Here is a 14882-nt window from a genome sequence, read left to right on the forward strand (position 1 = left end):
AAAACACCTATTATAAAATTAGATTTTATCTACTTGACTGTCTCATATATGTATCATTTTTGTAAATTATTGTTTTATAAAAACTATTTTTTTTTTACAAAAAAAATAAGCCTCCATTTGCCTCCTCACCATTTTCGTGAAATCAGAAGAGAAAAAATCAAAATATTACAGAAAATTGCAAAGCTTTTCCTAAATCCTATTTATTACTGGATGTATTATAACAACTATTTTTTTTACAAAAAACAGAAGCTTAATTAAAAACATTCTAAGGACAGTGGAGGTGAGGCACGAATGTCTTTTCAACCAAACTTTCACCCACATTCTACACAATTGTTGAAAAAGTCGTGGCGTGATTTAACCGGACTCCTCCTGTCAAGCGTACTTTGTTTTGATTGAAACAAGTTCGAAGATCGAACATGTTTTTGGTCTGGTTCGGCTCAGCAGTTGTGGGGACGGGGGGTTGATTTGAGGTCACCAACTCGGTTTCAGAGTAAAGTTTGTCTAATCAGTAAAAGTAAGAGAAAGAGAGACAGAGAGAGAGAGAGTTGAAAGGAGATCTGACTTTCCTCTCCTGTAACAAATGACGGACGTAAAGCACCTAACTCCTGTAATCCAGGGAGTGTACCATCTCTTTTGTTACATTCGAAACCGTTTGATAATAACATGTTACCCTGGATTTTTTTTCGCTAATTACAAATCCTCCAATTATTACTTACAAACTTCCGCACTGTAAATGAATATTTTTATGGATTGTGTAGTGATTAGTGACCGTTATTTGATGATTATTTGGAGGTCGTGACATGCGATCTGGTGTGACATAGATTTTAGAAAAACATTTTATTTATCATGCCAAAGTTTCGATCTTTATTGAGATCATCTTCAGGGCTGGGATTTACAAACATTGTTTAAATTTAGCAAATACATGTAGGATGAGGAAATAATTGAATTTATACAATGCAAAAAAATATTTTTTGTATTCCATCAAAGTACAGTTTCAGTAGTGAGTAGAACTATTTTGATTGAATAAAAAAAATATTTTTTTGCATTGTATAATTTCAATTATTTCCACAGCCTACATGTATTTGTTAAATTTAAAGAATGTTTGTAAATGCCCAGGCTTTGAAGATGATCTCAATAAAGATCGAAACGCTGGCACGATAAACAAAATGTTTTTCTAAAACCTACGTCACACCAGACCGCATCTCACGATTTCCGAATAATCATCGATTAACGGTCACTAATCACCACACGTTTCGATCTTTATTTAGATCATCATCAGGGCAAATACTTATTTATATACATAATATTTATAAACATTGTTCAAATTTTACAAATACATGTAGGATGTGGAAAAAGATTGAATTTATACAAAATCCCAGGCCCTGATGATGACCTAAATAAAGATCGAAACGTTGCCACGATAAAGAAATTTTTTTTCCTAAAATCTACGTCACACCAGACCGCATTTCACAATTTCCGAATAATCCTCGACTGACGGTCACTAATCATCACACGTTTCGATCTTTATTTAGATCATCATCAGGGCCTGGGATTTATAAACATTGTTTAAATTTTACAAATACATGTAGGATGTGGTAAAAAATTATGAATTTATACAATGCTAAAGAATTTTTAGATTAAAAGAAAATTGAATTTATACAATGCTAGAAAATTTTAGGTTTAATAATGCTAGACACTTTTAGGTTAAAAAAATGAATTCATGCAATGCTAGAAAACTTTAGATTTAAAAGAAGAATGAATTTATACAATACTAGAAAATTGCAGATTAAAAAAATGGATTTATACAATGCTGAAACTTATCATCACAAATATTTTTCAATACGAACACTCCTATTTGACCATAAAAGATTGTATTGTAAAAATACTCCATTTAGGATAATAACTTATAGAAACAATGCATAAAAGTCTAATTACTGGAATAAAAACTGCTTCTTTTAACTGTTTTTTCATAAATATTTTTCGTATAAAGATTCTCCATGTTTATCTAGATATTTTAGATTATCAAAGCACTTCATTAATTTGGATACATTTAACACAATAGGCTTATCGGACAAGGTTACAAAGCACATTGTGACACCATGTTTGATTACTCGCGTGCTGATGAATAGTTTTGTCAGCAGCCCGATCAATAATTTATGTCCGAAATCAGACATCCCACTGAATCTTTAGTCAAATTTAGTTTATTTTTGGTACATTTTCGGTTAAAACGCCATTCATTCACTTATAAGTGGGTTTTATCAACAAGCCAACTATAAATTTCTCTAAGTAGCAAAGTCTGTTTAATATTTAGTCAGTGGTTTTGAACAATTTGGCATAAAGCGGAAAATCCTGACATATTGCTTAATAATAAAACAAATCTGTGCAGCATGTGGTTAGTTAACATGAGAGAGGTTGCCTTATAATTGATGCTCGATCTGGGGTAAATATTACTCTTGGGGAAGAACGTAGACGGAGCCACCTGAAACCTGATCTCCTTGTGTTACGCTAAACTTGATTCACTTAGTGACTTCATGCTCCCTTAATTGACAGTTCCGTTGTCATGTTAGACGGGAACAATTAACAATTAAATTTGATTATAATTCAATCAAAAGCGTTAACTACAAAAGTGTTTTGTTGGAACTTTTTCAATTTGCGGAGTAAGATCGAACCACCTCCACCACCTAATTTATCATACTTAAATTTGATTTAAAATTTAATTATTATAAAAGTTATTCAGACTGCATATTTTTTGAAAAACTGATAACAAATAGATTACAGATGAAGTCTAATATTTCTTTAAGGTAAAAATTTAAAACTAAACCAAAAATTTCTTTGGAAGTTTTTGAAAGCAAATGTAAAAAGCAATGTAAAAATATTATTTTTTTTAAAACTAAGATTCACTGCTTTGAGGAAAACTTAGCCAAAAATTTATGTATTTTTCATAATAAAAAATAGAAAAATAAACAATATAAAGGAAAATTAATGAAAATTTTTCTCTTATTATATAATTTATTATTTCAATAAAGTTTGAAATTTGAAAAAAAAGGTGCTAAACATTTATTTACTAAAAAACATAAATAAATCCAACCTAAAAATCAGAAATAAATGAAAGGTAAAACGTTAGAAAAACGTTTTTAAAGGGAAAAGAACACAAGAATCAAATATAAAATGCAATGTTAAAATAATAAATTTTAACAGAGTCGTAATCCGTGAATAACGGTTTTCAATTAATTAATATTTATGTAAGGTATTTGTTCAGATAAAAGTCAGTGTCACGAGTAGGATTCGAACCCACGATCTTTGGCTAGATACGCCGCTTCTCTACCACTTGAACTATCGTGACCTCGATCCACTCGGTCACTAACTTCCCATCTCAACCCCACCTTTTGAATTTGGAACAACCCCACCACGAAAACTGTCAAAAAGGAGGGAAAATTCGAAAAGTTGGGTTGAGATGGGAAGTTAGTGTCCGAGTGATCGAAGTCACGATAGCTCAATTGGTGAGAGGTGCATTGTATTGAACCGATGGTCGTGGGTTCGAATCCCTCTCGTGACGCTAACTTTTTAAAAAGGATTGAACCACTCACTCACCCCATCATTCATCATTTCTACTAACTTTTCATTTCAACCAATACCTTACGTAAAAAGATTAATTAATTGAAAAAAGTTATATGCTCAATCGCACCACAAAATATAATGAATTGTTATTATTTTAAATCTGTACCAGCATAAAAACTAAGAAAAATACAATTAATTATATTGTTAGGAAAGTCTACTCTAAGATTGACACCATCGTCCACGACCTAATTTATCATACTTAAATTTGATTTAAAATTTAATTATTATAAAAGTTATTCAGACTGCATATTTTTTGAAAAACTGATAACACATGGATTACAGTTGAAGTCTAATATTTCTTTAAGGTAAGAATTTAAAACTAAACCAAAAATTCGTTTGGAGGTTTTTGAAGGAAATGTAAAAAGCCCTGTAAAAATATTATTTATTTTAAACTAATTATTATTTAAGCTAAATTAAGCTTTGAGGAAAACATAGCCCAAAAATTATGTATTTTTCATAATAAAAATATAGAATAATAAACAACATGAAGTAAAATCAATGAAAAATTTTCTCTTATTATATAATTTATTATTTCATTCAAGTTTGACATTTGAAAAAAAAGGTGGTGAACATTTATTTACTAAAAAAACATAAATAAATACAACCTAAAAATCAGAAATAAATGAAACATAAAAGGTTACAAAAAGATTGTTAAAGGGAAAAGAACACAAAAATCAAAATACAATGTTAAAATAATAAATTCATTAGAGTCGTGATCCGATTGAACGAATAACGGTTTTCAATTAATTAATCTTTATGTAAGGTATTTGTTCAGATAAAAAAGTCAGCATCACGAGTGCGATTCAAACCCACGATCATTGGCTAGATACGCCGCTACTCTACCACTTGAGCTATCGTGACCTCAATCCACTCGGACACTAACTTCCCATCACAACACCACCTTTTGAATTTGGAATAACCCCACCACGAAAAATGGCAAAAAGGAGGGAAAATTCAAAAGGTGAGGTTGAGACGGGATGTTAGTGTTCGAGTTGTTCGAAGTCACGATAGCTCAAGTGGTTAGAGCAGCGACGTATTGAGCCGAAGGTCGTGAGTTCGAATCCCGCTCGTGGGACTGACGTTTTCAATTCAACCAAAACCTTACATAAAAATATTAATTAATTGAAAGAAATAATTTCGTCAATAGACCACTAAATCTTAAATTTAATCGATTTAATATGTACAATAATAAAAAGAGTAATAGGAAAATTAGTAAAAATAAAAAAATTGTGACGGTGTAATTTATATTGAAGCATTTATTGAAGAACAACATAGTAGGATATTGGAAATTAACAATTTAGAAAGCATTCTGGTAAAGGTTGAAAAAAAATTAAACACCTCAAGAGGTGTAAAGAGACACGCATAAAACTTTAGCCTAAGAATAAAAATTAAAATATTAAATTATCACAAAGCCTTATTGCAGCCAGAAAAGAGCAGACATTCAATGCCAACGTAATTTTTACTAGAGGCTACCTATATAAATAATGGTAAGGATTTTCTACTCGAATGTTTTACGTTAGTGGTTCTGGGTTCGAAACTCGGCATAGCCCATGGCTTTTTTATAGAAAATAATCCATTATATTTAGTGTTGTTGACCAAATTACTTCTTTCAATTAATTATTCAAGGTCTTGGTTGAGATGAAAAAGTTTCACAAGCGGAATTCGAGGTGTTGGCGTCAGAGTGGATCGAAGTCACGATAGCTCAAGTGGTTAGAGGAGCGGCGTATTGACTCGAAGGTTGTGGGTTCGAATCCCGCTCGTGACACAAACTTTTTCATTTCAACCAAAACCTTACGTAAAAAGATTACTTAATACAAAATAGTTTTTAAGAATTATTGTAACACCCCGTTTGCGATACGCAACGTGACGGCAGGTTCTTCGTTATTATTAATTCAATTAGATTTCGTGGTCCGATTGACCAATTAACTTATTTCAATTGATTAATCTTTATGTAAGATATTGGTTGAGATAAAAAAAAGTCAGCGTCAGAAGCGGAATTCGAACCCATGACCTTCGGCTAAATACGCCGCTGCTCTACCACTTCAGCTATAGTGACTTAGATCCACTCGGACACTAACGTGGGTTCGAATCCCGCTAGTGATATTGACTTTTTCATCTCAACAAATACCTTGTATTTGTATTTATTAGTAACAATAATAGTTTTTGTTCTAATTTTTTAAAACTAAGACTCACAGCTTTGAGGAAAACAGCCCATAAACCATATAAACAAATAAACAACATAAAGGAAAATCAATGAACATTTTTCTCTTATTATATAATTTATTATTTCATTGTTTAAGATCTCTGATATTAAAGGAAAATATAAATGGGTTAGTTTCACATTTGTTAAAAGTTTGAACAATTATTTACAAACAGTAAATAAATAAATACATCCTAAAAATTAGAAATAAATGAAAGATAAAACGTTACAAAAACGTTGTTAAAGGGAAAAGAACACGGTTCGCATCTTTTCAAAGCATGCTATATAATGAACCGACCCTTTTAACAAAAGTCTGTTAACTGCAAGGAAAAAAAGCAAATATGACTCGACCCTACATAATAACCTCAGGAAAAATAAAATCAAAGATTTTTCCAAAATAAATAAAAAAGAAAAATATTTATATTTTGTAAATTAGGTATGTTATCTTTTCGATTTGAATTTGTACGGGGTGTCCTTTTTAGATGGCCGGGATGAATTTCTTTAGTCTCGTTTCAAATTTTCCTTTTTTTTGGAGAAAAATTATAAAGGGTACCTTAGGCCCAGTTCAAATTCAAAATTTCAAATACGGCATCCTATACAATTTTTCAGGAATTTTCTTGCTGCAAACAATGGTGCAATTGGATTTTAAATTGGCCAAAAAATGACAAAGTTATGGCAAAAGGTTTGATTGGCGTATACACTGATTTTTAAATGCCCCCATAGAAAATAGTCAAGTGGAGTTAAATCAAGCTGGAAAATCAATCTTGGTCATTATTGTGGAGGAACGACATATAATAGTGTTGGTAAAATCTCCCTCACAAAATGGTTCACCTGACCACCATTTAAATTAATTTCGTTGAAATAAGGCCCAATTACTATATTTTGGAGTAGTCCACATTGAGAACATTGATACTGAGAACCACCTAATGATGAAAAGAGTAAAAATCCTCCAATTTTCTTCTGCCCACGTTTGAAAATTCTAACATTTTAGTATGTCAAGTTGGATTCGTCAGAACATTCTCTCATTACCAAGAGGCACTCTCCACCACTCCTCATCCTAGAGCAAAATGGAAGATCCTTCGTAACATTGGCATATATCGCCCACCCAACTCACCATCTTCCTATCCTGTCTCCCCTGAATAATTAAACACCCACTTTGTCTCGCCTAACTCTTCTTCTTCAATGCCTGTCCCCATACCCGTTCCCTCTCGACCTTCATTCAGTTCGTCTTCTATTTCTCCTGTCTATCCCCAGCCGAAGTCCTCGAGGCCATAACCAAATCCCACTCCAATGGAGTTGATGGCATCCGTATCCATTTTCTTAAACTCTGCCTCCCAATATTACAACCTGTGCTACCTCACATCTGTAACTACTCACTCCAAAACTCTGTTTTCCGACAGCCTGGCACAAAGCTCTTGTCCACTCTGTCAATAAAACCTCCAACCCATCCTCCCCTAAAGACTTCCGTCCCATTTCCATCCCCTCAAACTTGTCCAAGCCCCTAGAGAGATTAGTCCAAGCACAAATCTCCAGGCACCTTGAACAGTCCCATCTTCTCAACCCCCTCCAATCTGGCTTCCGCCAAGGTTATTCCACCCAATCAGCACTAATAAAAATTACCAGTGACCTCCACTTAGCAATGGACCAAGGGAAAGTTCCTATACTTATCCTTCTTGATTTTTCAAAAGCCTTCGATTCTGTCCTTCACTCTCCTCTCTAAACTCGAATCTTTTTCCTTCTCCGCCAGTACCATCCGTTGGTTCCACTCCTACCTTACCAATCACCACCAAGCTGTCTCTTCCCAATGGCCTTACCTCTTCCTTCCTACCTCTAAAATCTGGGGGTGGCCCAAGGCCCTAGCATCTCTCCTATCCTTTTATCCATTTATATCAATGACCTGCCCGACTCCATCCAGTCCTGTAACTATCACCTATATGCCGATGACTCCCAAATATACATATCCTTCCACCCTTCCGATCTTCACTCGGCCACTCTCAAGATCTAAACTCCATCAACGAATGGGCCCATAAAAATTCCCTAGTCCTCAATCCGTCCAAATCCACCGCCATAATTATCGGGTCCAGGCAACTCCTCAATTTCCACCCCAGCATCTCTCTCATGCTAAATAACCATCCCATCCCCTTCTGCTCTTCGGTTAAAAACCAGGAGTAGTCTTTGACAAAAACCTTTCCTGGCATTCTAACATTTCCCGCCATTCCAATGCCTCCCTCAGCCTGTTTCATTGGTCCTGGCTTTTCTTACCTTTCTTCACCCACAAACTGCTTGTATTTTCCTTCATACTTCCCTTCTTCGATTATTGCTGTTTGGCATACGGTGGTCTATCGGAGGGGGAGAACGCGCGATAGAAGCGTATTATGAATTGTTGCGTAAGATTTGTGTACGGCACCCCACAGGGATCCCGGGTGTCGGGTTGTATTCCCAACTTTCCTGGTTATTCCCCTCCTTCCGTGCACAGTATTTTCTAGGTTGCTTTCTTTTCCAGTCCATCCACACTCGTCGTTTTCCTTACATCATCCAATCCCTCCAATTCAACTCCTCACATTTCACTCATAAAACCCGCTCATCCCCTATCGACCTTATCCTTCCGCAACATACAACCCATATCTTCGGAAGAACCTTTCTGATCCGAGACCCTAAACTCTGAACTCACTTCCCCTTTCTATTCGTCACGCTGCCTCCTTTTCCTCCTTTAAATCCCACCTGTATAATCACCTCCTCTCCCTGCAAGCAGAGACCTCACGTTAACATTTGTTATTTTTGTTTAATATTCTCGAATTTTTTCTTCTGTCATGCCGTATTGGTATACATTGTGCCAAGATTTCTGTCTTTTTTTTACTTTTAACTTCACAGAAGGAACTTCTTTTATTTATTTCATGTAATTATTCTTAGGGGACACCAGTCCCAGAATAAAGTTATTTTTATTCTTCTTCTTCTTCTCCAAAAGATGTATGGAAAAACGTTTTCTTCAGCTTCCCAAATCGATATTTGTGCGAGGAACGTTAGACGCCTTCCATAATTTCTCTAAGTCCCTCGACAAGATGAGAGCAATACGGCTTAAAATTGTAAGTGCGGATTACATCTCTAATTTTATTTTTGAAAAATCTAAAAACCTTTCAACATTTCGAGAGAGGAATTCGGACTTTCGTGAAAATACAGTAAAACATTCAGCTCCTCTTCGAAAATTACGATGCCGGTTTCTTTTCCCAAAACTTTGTCATTTTTGACACATTTAAAATGCCATTGTACCATTCTTTTCAGCTTAAAAAATCCTTTAACACGATCTGTCAGGATGTATAAAGTCGTATTTAAAATGTTGAAGTTGAGCTGACTAACCTTGTATAATTTTTCTACAAAAAAAGGTAAATAATTAAAACTAAAATAAAAAATATTAAAAACGTATTTTTTAAATAGATTCATTGTTTCAAGAGAAATTCAGCCGGGCCATCGAAAAAGGGCATCCTGTCCATATGTACATACATGGACATAGTTGAGCATGTCATTTTCAGCACCCAATGCGTGCAGTTCCTAGATGCAAACCCATTCACGTTCTTTCTCATTCGTAAATATATTCTTCCCTATTTACATACTTTTTACCGAAACCGAAACATCCGCTGGCTTGCTCGAGCACAATTCTTACCAGCTTTCGTTCCCTACATAGAGCTAAGGAAAACACTCTTCAAATATTTATTTATTTATTTACAACCATAATATTACAATAGGAACATGAAATACAAAGAATATATAAAACATGAAAATCAATGAAATATTAAACATTGACAATAATATCTAAAATAGTGACATACAGTATAATTCAATTAACTAAGGTTTTTAGTTGAGATAAAAAAAGTTAGTGTCACGAGCGGGATTCGAACCCAAGACCTTCGGCTTGATACGCCGCTAGTCTAATACTGAGCTATCGTGACTTCGATCCGCTCAAACACTAACTTCCCATCTCAACCTCACCTCTCGAATTTTCCCTCCTTTTTGCCATTTTTCAAATCAATGTTTAGAAAAGCATTTTCCTCAAAGAAGCCGACTTCTCTTCTATACCCGCTTCATTTCCCACTCCTTCAAAATCCAAAGTATATAAACAAAAAAAAGCAACATCTCACTTTTTGAATTTCCCTCCTTTTTGCCATTTTTCAAATGTCGTGTAATCTATTTGATTCTCGGCGACAGATGAAATGGCCACGGAGAGCTTTAGTGAAGGAGGGAAAATTCAAAAAGTTGGGTTGAGATGGGAAGTTAGTGCCTGAGTGGATCGATGTCACGATAGCTCAAGTGGTAGTGTAGCGGCGTATCAAGCCGAAGGTCGTGGGTTCGAATCCCGCTCGTGACACTGACTTTTTTATCTCAACTAAAAACCTTAATTAATTGAATGATATCAATTGGTCAAGCGGACCACGAAAACTGGTGAATTTCATATTGATTATGCTAATTTGACATTTCGTCATTATGTCTGGTTTAGACCAGTACTTGGAAAGATATTTTTGAATATTTGTGGTTAATTAATTTGAAAAATTAAATTATAGGCTTTACTGTTTTTTCCCACCGTTCTGAAATATTATATATATGCAGGGATAAAATTTAGAGTCGAAAATTTACATTTTACAAACAAAACAGGACTAAAAGGCAAAATTCGCAATCCAATTTTCTTCAAAGGAATAAAAAAAATAAGGGTAAGGTTTAATATTATAGTTTGGGCTGATGGCGTATTTAAGGACAAAGAGCGCGAGTTCCCAGAGGTGCATTGCTAGAACTACGTGGGCTGAAGTAGAAACAACCGTCTTCTCAACACTCGCAACAATCCCCGTTTCTACGTGATCTTTTCAAACTTAGTTAACGCATGCACTTGCTGTAAATAGGAAGTTTTCTTGTAACACGAACGGTGAAAAAACTGGCCAGAGTTTGTGAATTGATCGTGATATTACAAGACCATAAGGAAGGACTAGCCATAAAATTAAAAACACTGGTTTTAAAAATCCCCAATTTTATACACCTTATATCCTTGTAAGACAGAATAGAAACTATCTGTTTTCTGTTTATGTATATAAATTATAGATTATGCAATCGAAAAATACAATAAAAATGTAAATAAAGACAACAAATTTTAAAATTTTTATACAGCCCGCCTCCATAAGATTTACTTTCACAAGGAAGAAATTTATGAAAACCTACGTTATCTTATCGTAGTAATTTTTTTTACAAGGGTTCGCAACAGCATAGGTTATATGAACCCTCTCGGGATACCGGTGTTTTGAAAAAATCCAATTTGAAAGTATGTCAGGTAGAGCCGCTGGATTCAAACCCGGGTCCTTTACCTTACAGCGATGAGCGCAGTGTAGATGCCTAAACCGTTGCGGCCACTGACGCCACCGTGAGAATATTTTTGTTGTGGTTCTGTAAGTTGTTATTACAATTTATTTTTTATCTCAACTCACTTATTCTAAAATTAATTAAGGTTTTTAGTTGAGATAAAAAGTCAATGGCACGAGCGGGATTCGAACCCACGATGTTCGGCTAGATACTCCGCTGCTCTACCACTTGAGCTATCGTGACCTCGATCCACTCGGACACTAACTTCCCATCTCAACCAAACCTTTAGAATTTTCCCTCCTTTTTGCCATTTTTCAAATGTCGTGTAACCTATTTCATTCTCGGCGACAAATGAAATAGCCACGGAGATCTTTATTGAAGGATAATTCATTTCAAACTTATTAAATTCACTAGTTTCGGGGTCCGCTTGACCAATTAATATCATATAATTAATTAAGGTTTTTAGTTGTCGAATCGTGCCATTGACTTTTTTATCACAAATAAAAACCTTAATTATTTGTATGATATTAATTGGTCAAGCGGACCACGAAACTAGTGAACTTATTATAAAAAGTGTATAAACTTATGTATATAAAAAACATCTGTTGGAAAACAACTTTCATAAAAAATTGATTAAATCAACACAACAAAATATCATTAAAGAAGAAGATTGAACAAGTCTTTCAAAACATATTAATGAGACTAACCACACAGTGGATTTACAAAAAGTAAAAATAACGGAAAAAGTTAATAGGAAAATAATGAAAATATTAATGTTAATACTGCAACATTTTTGGTATATTCTTTTTGTGTAAGGAAGAAGAATGAAGGAAGAAAGAAAAGTTGAGATGAAAAGTTAGCGTCAAGAGCTAGCCGAAGTTCGTGGGTTCCAAACCCGCTCGTGACACGAAATTTTTCATCTTCAACCAAGCCCTTACATAAAATGAATATTTCATTGAAAGAAGTAATTTATTCAATTAGATCACTTGTGGATGGTGGAATTGGAAAATGGATAAATATTATATATATATATATATATATATGTATGAAAAAAAAAAAAATTCATTATTTAAATAATAGTGAACAAAAATTAAAAAAAAACGTCAAAATTGTATAATAAACGTCTAAAAAAATAAATGATTACCAATGAACATAATCCATTGGTAAACTTGTTGACGAATCATAATGTCATTAGAAACTAACTTTGCAAATCGTAGTCTATTTTTAAAATTGGAAAGTTCAGTGTTTCATGAAATTTGCGATGAAGTTACTTTTTTCAGTAGTTAACATTTTTCTTGAATATGTGATGGTTTATTTTTTATGACAACTAATTAAGGTTTTTAGTTGAGATGAAAAAAAAGGTTAATGGCACGAGACGGATTCGAAGTGGATCGAGGTCACGATAGCTCTGGTGGTAGAGCAGCGGCGTACCTAGCCGAAGGCCGTGGGTTCGAATCCCACTCGTGACGCTGACGTTTTATCTCAACTAAAAACCTTAATTCATTGAAATATATTAATTGGTGACGCAGACCACCAAAAATAGTGAATACAATATATTAGGTTCATTTGTAATCATTTATTTTATTACATGTTTATAAAAATTTATAAGCATGTGTATTTTATTTTTGCTTACTAACTTTATAATAATGAATTTATATATATAACCTTATGAGTTTTCCCTCCTTTATTATATATAAATAAAAATAAAAATTCATTATTATAAAGTTAGTAAGCAAAAATAAAATACACATGCTTATAAATTATTATAAACATGTAAAAAAATAAAAGACTACAAATGAACATAATATATTGTATTCACTATTTTTGGTGGTCTGCTTCACCAATTAATATATTTCAATTAATTAAGGTTTTTAGTTGAGATAAAACGTCAGCGTCACGAGCGGGATTCGAACCCACGGCCTTCGGCTAGGTACGCCGCTGCTCTACCACTTGAGCTATCGTGACCTCGATCCACTTCGAATCCCTCTAATTAATATAAATATAAATATATAGGTTTTTAGTTGAAATGAAAAAAAGTTAATGGCACGAGCGGGATTCGAACCCACGACCTTCGGCTAGATACGCCGCTGCTCTACCACTTGAGCTATCGTGACCTCGATCCACTCGGACACTAACTTCCCATCTCAACACCCCCTTTTGAATTTTCCCTCCCTTTTGCCATTTTTCAAATGTCGTGTAATCTATTTAATTATCGGCGACAAAAATATATTAATTTAAAAATAATTTCCAAGAAATAAACATAAAAATATTCAAATATTAAATGAAGAAAATGATTTCATTGAGATCGTAATATTTCTTGAAGTCAATAATAAAAATTAAGTATTGTTTCCATTGAATACAAATAAATGCCAAACGAGCTGTATTTTTTTCTATTTTGAGAATTAATTAATTAATTTTTTAATTAACGACTGAAATGATTTTTTTTAAAGAATTGCAATTTTGCAAAGCGTCGAGTAATTCATTAAACAAATAGAAATGATGAATGATCGAGTGAGTGCGGTGTTCAATCCTATTTTATAAAAGGTAGTTCCTTCTCACAGTAAGTTGTTTTCCCATGATACGGGTTTCGAGCCCTTAGCTCATCATCAGGTCGAAGGATTTCTACAACTGATGAGCTAAGGGCTCGAAATCCGGGTCGTTGGAAAATAACTTACTGTGAGTAGAAATTATCTATTTAAAAAAAATCATTAAACAAATTCCTTCAAGCTTCGCCTCCATGAAACCAATAATAAACAATGATTCACGTCAAAGTTTTCATTTTTCAGTTGGTTAGTCAAATGGTCTATATTTAGGGTTAATATTTTGAATTTTTTTCATATTTGATGAAAGAAGGTCGAGAAGAAAAAGCAGCCTCACGAGCGGGATTCGTACCCAGACCCACGGCTTTATCTCGGTGCTCTACCACTTGTCAAGATCAAGTGAAAAGCAGCTTTATTGGAACTTAAAAAGATCTCTTGTACAATTACGCACTAATTTTTTTAAGGGTAATTTTTTTGAATGAATTATCTGAAATTCACAAATTTCTATGTATAAGAAGCTTCGATTTTTTTAAATAACATATAAGTTCTGTTAGAGTATACGGGTAAACAAGCATTAGTAAACATTTATAGATGAGTTTATTATTCATTAAACTATTACATTTTATTACAGCAAAATTGATACCATACAAAACAGTAATAACGTTAAATGAACGTCAAAATTCAATATCTTACGTGTACACTGAATAAATTTACATACTGTTACAACACGGTGGTTAAATCATCATACAAAACACTCCATTCTCATTTATTATTTATATTTATTATTTTTAAATTTTTTTGTATAGAATATAATACAGTTAGCTATTTACATGCATCATATTTGACTCACAGCGTTGGTTCACGTACAGTTTAAAAACACTTTACACTTACTTTTCACCTATGCCCGTTTCAAAAGTCTTTTTAAAAAATAAACGTTTTTTTGTTATTTTTTGCCCGACACATTCCATCGGAACCTCTGAGCACTGCGTTAACATTTAACAGATAAACAAATTTCACGTGAAAACTATCTCACGAGGCCATTTTCACTAGATTTATTTCAATTAAAGTAGACAAATGGTAAAGCAATCCAATAAGACATAGTTTTGCACAATGGTTATAAAACCAACCCTAGGACGTCATGTAGAAACAATTATTTGCTTTCTCCTTTTTCCTAAATTTGGTCAGAC

General features: G+C 33.6%; 1 non-coding gene across 1 annotated transcript; it reads right to left on the bottom strand.

Moving 5' to 3' along the window:
• Nucleotides 1–13047: 13047 nt before the first annotated feature.
• Nucleotides 13048–13120, bottom strand: Trnag-acc. The gene has a single exon. It is a non-coding gene; the product is annotated as a tRNA-Gly (tRNA).
• Between the last annotated feature and the right edge of the window lie 1762 nt (nt 13121–14882).

Source organism: Cimex lectularius, unplaced genomic scaffold, assembly GCF_000648675.2.
Source record: "Cimex lectularius strain Harlan isolate CLEC.00 unplaced genomic scaffold, Clec_2.1 scaffold26, whole genome shotgun sequence".
NCBI classification, from domain to species: Eukaryota; Metazoa; Arthropoda; class Insecta; order Hemiptera; family Cimicidae; genus Cimex; species Cimex lectularius.